The sequence below is a fragment of the Cherax quadricarinatus genome, unplaced genomic scaffold, assembly GCF_038502225.1.
Source record: "Cherax quadricarinatus isolate ZL_2023a unplaced genomic scaffold, ASM3850222v1 Contig12, whole genome shotgun sequence".
Taxonomy (NCBI): domain Eukaryota; kingdom Metazoa; phylum Arthropoda; class Malacostraca; order Decapoda; family Parastacidae; genus Cherax; species Cherax quadricarinatus.
The window spans coordinates 403943-413216 of record NW_027195038.1 but is presented as its reverse complement, the minus strand read 5'-3'; positions in this window follow the sequence as shown (position 1 = coordinate 413216).

Sequence of the window (9274 nt, the reverse complement as noted above, 5' to 3'; positions counted from 1 at the left end):
CCACCTGGGAGGCCATAGTAACCACCTGGGAGGCCATAGTAACCACCTGGGAGACCATAGTAACCACCTGGGAGACCATAGTAACCACCTGGGAGACCATAGTAACCACCTGGGAGACCATAGTAACCACCTGGGAGGCCATAGTAACCACCTGGGAGACCATAGTAACCACCTGGGAGGCCATAGTAACCACCTGGGAGACCATAGTAACCACCTGGGAGGCCATAGTAACCACCTGGGAGGCCATAGTAACCACCTGGGAGACCATAGTAACCACCTGGGAGGCCATAGTAACCACCTGGGAGGCCATAGTAACCACCTGGGAGGCCATAGTAACTACCTGGGAGGCCATAGTAACCACCTGGGAGACCATAGTAACCACCTGGGAGGCCATAGTAACCACCTGGGAGGCCATACTAACCACCTGGGAGGCCATAGTAACCACCTGGGAGACCATAGTAACCACCTGGGAGACCATAGTAAGTAAGTTTATTCAGGTATACACAAATACAGTTACATAGAATTATCATACATAGCAGCATATGTGTAGAGAACCTGGGATAACCCAAAAAAGTCAGACAGTGACTTATTTCCATTGGGGTCCTTTTACCTTATTATTATAATATAAAGGTTATAATATTTTCTTATTATTCTACAATGAAGATGTGAAAATTTGTGTGGACTGCCTCCAAGTGAGTCGCCTACCCTGGCAAACTCTGTTGACACCGAGCTCTGAGGTGGGTACCTCAGCCTCACAAGTGGCTTATAGGACAGATTTTCACAAATGATTGGTATTGCAAGAAACCTCGCCTGCATGCACGTATAAAGGACTAACTTACTTGGTGTTGCAGCATATATCCTGATCTTCAACTTCCTAAGCCTAGCTTTAGCCCCTTTGGACTTTCCCTCAGAAACCACGTGCAACCGGGAGCATTAATTCCTGCAATATTCAATCGTAATTAGTGTCCTGCCTGCACCTCAGAAATTCCTATATCCAAGAGGGTATGTATCCCCTAGTATAACTATGCAGACTCAGACACTAGCTTCAGACGGGTCTGAGACACTGGTACTTACTGGGCATGCTCTCTCTGTAGCACGCCGAGCCCTCAGTTAACTCAACCCACAATCTCCCAACACACTGGCCAGAACCTACGGGAAAAGGTGAAGATCTCTTACTGTATGGGCTGATGGAGGAGATCATCTACGGTACATCGAGGTGCCTCTACCAGATTTCCCCAGGTCTCAGATGTGAAGACACGTGGGGGCGCCGACTGCTGTTCACGGCACGTCTTGTCCAGTCGGTGTCTGTCGTAAGAAGGGCGCTATTCTGTCTTTGTGACCCGCGCCCCGCCATTCAAGCTAGGGCTGCCAGTTCTCCCTAGCTAACTTATCCTAGTGTTTGCCTACATTATCGGCCTATAACTACCTATGTTAAGGTCTTAGGTCTACTTTTTTCATTATCTACAGATGCCTTAGTAAACCTAATATTAGTGTACTACCAGTAAAACTACCTACTCCTTCCCTGAAGAGTAAATCTATAAATTAAATAAGCTTACCAACCGCCAACCAGAGAATGCCTTGTTTGTTTGGGAGGGTTTAAGGGCCGTCCGGCTCGGATGACCCGACGGCCATGCTGGATCTGAGCTGTGGAACTATTTGGACCAAATAAATTTCCACAACGAGGGTCATTAAGACTACCTACACTACGAGGGTCATCACTAGGAATAAGGTAAAATTTACACGTATGTTAGCTAAAAAATAGAAAATCATTCCCCTCCCTTTCTGTAGCTACATTCATCAGACACCTTTTGGCACTCTTCTTGAACTGGTTCATGCTATGACTGGCTTTGACATGTGCGGGCAGTCTGTTCCATTCCTTTATTGCTGTACAATTTATTTATTTATTTATTTATTTATTAACAATTTGAGCACACATACAGAGGTACAAAAAAATACAGATAAGAGCAGCATGCCAAAGTCACTTATACTATGCATAGCATTACGGGCTGGCTTAAAATTAACTTAAGATTAACTAAGCAATGATGAAATCAGTGATAAAACATTAATGTAAACAGATAACTATAAAGCACAAGTGAGTATTACAAAGACAGGTCCAGGTAAACTCCAGGTAAACTCCAGGTAAACATTCAGTCGTATGGAGTATTCTGTTAGGTAGTGTATTTAAAAAATAATAAAGTTAGATTGGGTTTTAGGTTTAGCATTTATGTGATATAATTGTGAGAAACATTTAAGATATACAATTTATAAGGTTCAGTTATTCAGTATTTATTTGGTTTTGGGTGAGTAAGTGATCTTTGAGAAGAGACTTAAATTTATAAACAGGTAAGTGTTTCTTTTATATTTACAGGTAATGAATTCCAGATTTTAGGACCTTTTATGTGCATTGAGTTTTTGCATAGTGTGAGATGGACACGAGGAACATCAAAGAGTGATCTGTGCCTTGTGTTATGGTCATGTGTTCTGTTGAGGTTGGCAAGGAGATGTTTGAGGGGAGGGTTAATATCAGAGTTAAGTGTTCTATGTATGTAATAGGTGCAGTAATAAGTATGGATGTTTTGTATGGTGAGTAGGTTTAGTGTATTGAATATTGGTGGAGTGTGCTGCCTGTAGTGAGAATTTGTTATCATTCTAACTGCAGCCTTTTGTTGGGTAATTAGTGGTCTGAGATGGTTAATTGTTGTTGAGCCCCATGCACAAATTCCATAGGTGAGATAGGGGTAAATAAGAGAGTGATATAGGGCCAGGAGGGCTGACTGTGGAACATAGTACCGTATCTTCGATAGTATGCCTACAGTCTTGGAAATTTTCTTAGAAATTTGTTGTATATGTGTATGAAATTTGAGTCTATTATCAAGGTGGATTCCTAAGAATTTTCCCTCTGTTAGCTTTGTGATAGGTGATCCGTTTATTGTTATGTTAAGAGGTACATCTGTAGCTCTGCTACCAAACTGAATGAAGTAGGTTTTGTCAATGTTTAGTGTAAGTTTGTTAGTCCTCATCCAGGTAGATATTTTCTGTAATTCGGTGTTTACAGTATTGGCTAGCGTGACTGGGCTCGGGTGGGAGAAGACGTATGTGGTGTCATCTGCAAATAGTGTGGGTTTGAGTAATTGCGAAGCATTTGGTAGGTCATTTATGTATAGGAGAAAGAGAAGAGGGCCAAGGACACTTCCCTGTGGGACACCAACTGTAATTGGTTGTGCAGAAGAGTTTGCCCCATTTGCGTACACATATTGGCTTCTGTTGCTGAGGTAAGACTTGAGGTAGTTGAGGGAATGCCCTCTTATACCATAGTGTGACAATTTTACGTGGAGCAAGTCATGGTCAACTGTATCAAAAGCTTTACTTAAGTCAATGAAGATCCCCAATGGGACTTCTTTTTTCTCTATTGCAGTGTATATATGTTCTAGCATGTGTATAATAGCCTCATTAGTATTTTTATTAGGCCTGAATCCAAATTGGCAGGAGTTGAGTATGTTTTGGGAGATAAAGTAGGAGTAGATTCGTTTATGAATTAATTTTTCGAAGATTTTTGAGAGAGGGTGTAAGTTGGATATTGGCCTATAGTTATTCAACTCTGTTTGGTCTCCTCCTTTGTGGATCGGGGTGACCCTTGCTATTTTGAGTACTGTAGGGAAGGTGGAGGATTCAATGGATTTGTTAAAGAGTGTTGCAATGATTGGTGATAGCACTTGTGACACTTTTTTGTATATAAAGGGTGGTAAGGTATTTAAATCTCCTGCCTTGTTTTTTAGTGCGTTGATGATAAGGGAGACTTCGTATGGGTTAGTCGGAGCTAGGAACAGTGTGTTCGGGTAGTTGCCAGTGAGGTAGTCATTTGGTGGGGTATCTGAGCTTGGGATTTTATTGGCAAGGTTTTGTCCTATAGTGGAGAAGAAATCATTGAGTCTGTTTGCTGTTTCTTTTGGTGGGAGTTGGGGTTCATCTGATTTTGCTAATTTTATTTCGCTATTTCGTGATATCTTTTTTGTTCCCAGAATTTCTGATAGGGTTTTCTAGGTCTTTTTTATATCACCTCGTAAGTTGGATAATCTGTTCTCATAATACAATTTTTTTTGCCCTTCTTATCAGGCTGCATAGGATTGACGAGTAACGTTTTGTTTGGTCTCTGGTTATGTGACCCATTCTGTACTGTTTTTCATATTGGTGTTTTGTATTTATGGATTTGAGAATGCTGGGTGTTAGCCAGGGACTGTTCAGTCTCTTAGCTGTCATCTGTTTAGTTTTTTTAGGGCAGTGCTTGTTATAGAGGTATTGGGTCTTTTTTAGAAAATTATTAATACATCCGTCAATATCTGTATAGATTTCTAGCTCAGTGTGCCAGTCAATGTTTGCTACTGCTGTTGTGAAGTTATTAATGGCTGCCTCATTGTGAAGTCTGAAGGTGATTTTAGTAGTGTCTTGGGGTATTTTACCAAGAGTTGTTATGAGGAAAGTAGGGTAGTGGTCTGTGGTATTATCTGTAATTATGCCTGATTTTAAAGGGGATATGGTGTTGGTCCAGATGTGGTCAAGTAGGGAAACACTAGTCTCTGTAACTCTTGTAGGTTTTGTTACTGTTGGTAGCAACATGCAGTTACTCATTGTGTTTGTGAATTCAGTAACGTGTGGGTCCTGGTCTTGCAGGAGATTTATATTGAAGTCACCTGAGAGTAGTAAGTGATCTTTGTTCATGCGTGCATCAGTTATCATACTTCCTAGGTTTTGACTAAATTGGCTAATGTTTGAACAATAAAAGGTGTTTGACGCCTGGCCAATGACTGTGGGTACTACAAAGTTGTGCTCTCTCCCCCTAGTGCTATGATTGTTGTCTCCCCCTAGTACTATGATTGTTGTCTCCCCCTAGTACTATGATTGTTGTCTCCCCCTAGTACTATGATTGTTGTCTCCCCCTAGTACTATGATTGTTGTCTTCCCCTAGTACTATGATTGTTGTCTCCCCCTAGTACTATGATTGTTGTCTCCCCCTAGTACTTTGATTGTTTTCTCCCACTAGTACTATAATTGTTGTCTCCCCCTAGTACTATGATTGTTGTCTCCCCCTAGTCTCCCCCTAGTACTATGATTGTTGTCTCCCCCTAGTACTATGATTGTTGTCTCCCCCTAGTACTATGATTGTTCTCTCCCCCTAGTACTATGATTGTTCTCTCCCCCTAGTACTATGATTGTTGTCTCCCCCTAGTACTATGATTGTTGTCTCCCCCTAGTACTATGATTGTTCTCTCCCCCTAGTACTATGATTGTTCTCTCCCCCTAGTACTATGATTGTTGTCTCCCCCTAGTACTATGATTGTTCTCTCCCCCTAGTACTATGATTGTTGTCTCCCCCTAGTACTATGATTGTTGTCTCCCCCTAGTACTATGATTGTTGTCTCCCCCTAGTACTATGATTGTTGTCTCCCCCTAGTACTATGATTGTTGTCTCCCCCTAGTACTATGATTGTTCTCTCCCCCTAGTACTACGATTGTTCTCTCCCCCTAGTACTATGATTGTTGTCTCCCCCTAGTACTATGATTGTTGTCTCCCCCTAGTACTATGATTGTTGTCTCCCCCTAGTACTATGATTGTTGTCTCCCCCTAGTACTATGATTGTTGTCTCCCCCTAGTACTATGATTGTTGTCTCCCCCTAGTACTATGATTGTTGTCTCCCCCTAGTACTATGATTGTTGTCTCCCCCTAGTACTATGATTGTTGTCTCCCCCTAGTACTATGATTGTTGTCTCCCCCTAGTACTATGATTGTTGTCTCCCCCTAGTACTATGATTGTTGTCTCCCCCTAGTACTATGATTGTTGTCTCCCCCTAGTACTATGATTGTTCTCTCCCCCTAGTACTATGATTGTTGTCTCCCCCTAGTACTATGATTGTTGTCTCCCCCTAGTACTATGATTGTTGTCTCCCCCTAGTACTATGATTGTTGTCTCCCCCTAGTACTATGATTGTTGTCTCCCCCTAGTACTATGATTGTTCTCTCCCCCTAGTACTACGATTGTTCTCTCCCCCTAGTACTATGATTGTTGTCTCCCCCTAGTACTATGATTGTTGTCTCCCCCTAGTACTATGATTGTTGTCTCCCCCTAGTACTATGATTGTTGTCTCCCCCTAGTACTATGATTGTTGTCTCCCCCTAGTACTATGATTGTTGTCTCCCCCTAGTACTATGATTGTTGTCTCCCCCTAGTACTATGATTGTTCTCTCCCCCTAGTACTACGATTGTTCTCTCCCCCTAGTACTATGATTGTTGTCTCCCCCTAGTACTATGATTGTTGTCTCCCCCTAGTACTATGATTGTTGTCTCCCCCTAGTACTATGATTGTTGTCTCCCCCTAGTACTATGATTGTTGTCTCCCCCTAGTACTATGATTGTTGTCTCCCCCTAGTACTATGATTGTTGTCTCCCCCTAGTACTATGATTGTTGTCTCCCCCTAGTACTATGATTGTTGTCTCCCCCTAGTACTATGATTGCTCTGGTTCCCAACCTTGACAAAATTGACAGCAAGATATTCTGGACATTGTTTGTGAGCAATTTTATAAACATGATTTAGCTTCAGTTGTTTTACTCTGTCTTCAACATTCAGCATATCCAACTGCTGTAATTCATCCTGGCCTACATGTTCTCTTGGTCCCAGCCCCAGGATGAATCTTACGATTTTGTTCTGGGTAATTTGCAGTCTATCTTTCAGTTTTTTTGTCAAGGCAGAGTACCAAGAAGAGCAAGCGTAATCCATATGACATTGTATAAGGGCTAGACATAGGGTCCTGCGAGCCTCAGTAGGCAGACACTGTGCTTGTCTATATCAATTCTCCTGACATGCATGGGTCAAAGGGGATTCCCAGATATTTTACTGAAGAAACCAAAGTGATGATCTCCCCATTACACTGAACATTAAAATTATTTACCCTTCTCACTTTATGTTTCGTGCCAAAGAGAATGGCTTCAGTTTTCCCTAGGTGTAATGATAGTTTGTTGTCTACTAACCATTTGCTGCAGGACTCCAGTTCCAGTGTTAAAACATTAGCAATATCTTGTGGGTCTTTACCTGAGATGTAATATATAGACTTTGCAAAAACCTTCGACAAGTGTGACCATGGCGTAATAGCGCACAAAATGCTTGCTAGACCATTCTGGAGAAATACCCTGACTTTGCTAGCTGTAAATAAAGCATTACCACATGTGTGCATGTGTACTCACCTAGTTGAGGTTGCATGAGTCGAGTCCGAGCTCCTGGCCCCGCCTCTTCACTGATCGCTACTAGGTCACTCTCCCTGAGTTAGTAGTTAGTTTAATATGTTTATTATGCACCCCATACCCATCCTGTGGGAGATTACAGAGGTACATAATGGGTCCAGGGACTGGGCCTCAAAGTTTTGATAGCTGAGCAAGCTACAGAGGCAATGAACTCACAATTTACAAAGGTAATGAACTCACAATTTACAAAGGTAATGAACTCCAGGTAGGTCTAGTCACAATCATTACAAGTTACAAAGGTATTTACAGATTACAGAGGTACACAATGGGTCCAGGGACCGGGCTCCAAAGTTTTGATGGCTGAACTAGGTACAAGGTAATGAACTCACAAGTTACAAAGGTAATGAACTCACAAGTTACAAAGGTAATGAATACTGTAAGAATGGTTACTTACGTTTATACATGGCTGCAATCATGAACAAATTTTAGAGTAATGAGCAATTCACACTTCCACACCCGGTCACAACTGTAGTGAGTTATTGGTGCAAATGTTGATTGCTGAGTCTCTCTCTCTCTCTCACACACACACACACACACACACACACACACATACAAATTCATACACACACACACATAAACACACACACACACACACACACACAAACTCATACACACACGCACACACACTCATACTCACACACACTCATACACACACTCACACTCATACACACACACACTCATACTCACACACACACACACACACACACACACACACACACACACACACACACACACACACACACACACACACACATGCACACATGTGGTAATGCTTTATTTACAGCTAGCAAAGTCAGGGTATTTCTCCAGAATGGTCTGTAATATACCACTGTGGATAAAATACTTAGCCATTTCTTGAACACTTCTGAGTGAGTTGTTTCTAAATTCATTAATTTTATCGCACTCCAGTACATAATGACGCAGGGTGTGACAATAATCCATCTGGCAAAGTTTACATTTCGTTTGGTCTACATCTGGTGGTGGTGATTTAACCTGCCAAAGATACTTGTAACCCAGCCGGAGCCGGGCGGTAGTGACATCCAAGAGTCTGCTTATTTTGTTGGATGCACCATAGACATGTGGCTCCTCCTGCATGATAGAATGATGATAGATGGACTCACTGGTGTCAATCTCCCTGAGCCTTAAGTCCATAAAATTCAGCTGAAGTTCTTTTCGTATTATTGTTCTCAAACTACTACCTGACAAGCCAAGATTGTAATCTACTCCCTCTTTGAAAGCATACAGCTTAGCCAATTTATCAGTTCTATCATGCATCTGAAGACCAATGTGAGATGGAATCCACAGCATGTGCACTCTGACTCTCCCTGAGCCGTGAGCTTTATCATACCTCTGCTTAAAGCTATGTATGGATCCTGCCTCCACTACATCGCTTCCCAAACTATTCCACTTACTGACTACTCTGTGGCTGAAGAAATACTTCCTAACATCCCTGTGATTCATCTGTGTCTTCAGCTTCCAACTGTGTCCCCTTGTTACTGTGTCCAATCTCTGGAACATCCTGTCTTTGTCCACCTTGTCAATTCCTCTCAGTATTTTGTATGTCGTTATCATGTCCCCCCTATCTCTCCTGTCCTCCAGTGTCGTCAGGTTGATTTCCCTTAACCTCTCCTCGTAGGACATACCTCTTAGCTCTGGGACTAGTCTTGTTGCAAACCTTTGCACTTTCTCTAGTTTCTTCACGTGCTTGGCTAGGTGTGGGTTCCAAACTGGTGCCGCATACTCCAATATGGGCCTAACATACACGGTGTACAGGGTCCTGAATGATTCCTTATTAAGATGTCGGAATGCTGTTCTGAGGTTTGCTAGGCGCCCATATGCTGCAGCAGTTATTTGGTTGATGTGCGCTTCAGGAGATGTGCCTGGTGTTATACTCACCCCAAGATCTTTTTCCTTGAGTGAGGTTTGTAGTCTCTGACCCCCTAGACTGTACTCCGTCTGCGGCCTTCTTTGCCCTTCCCC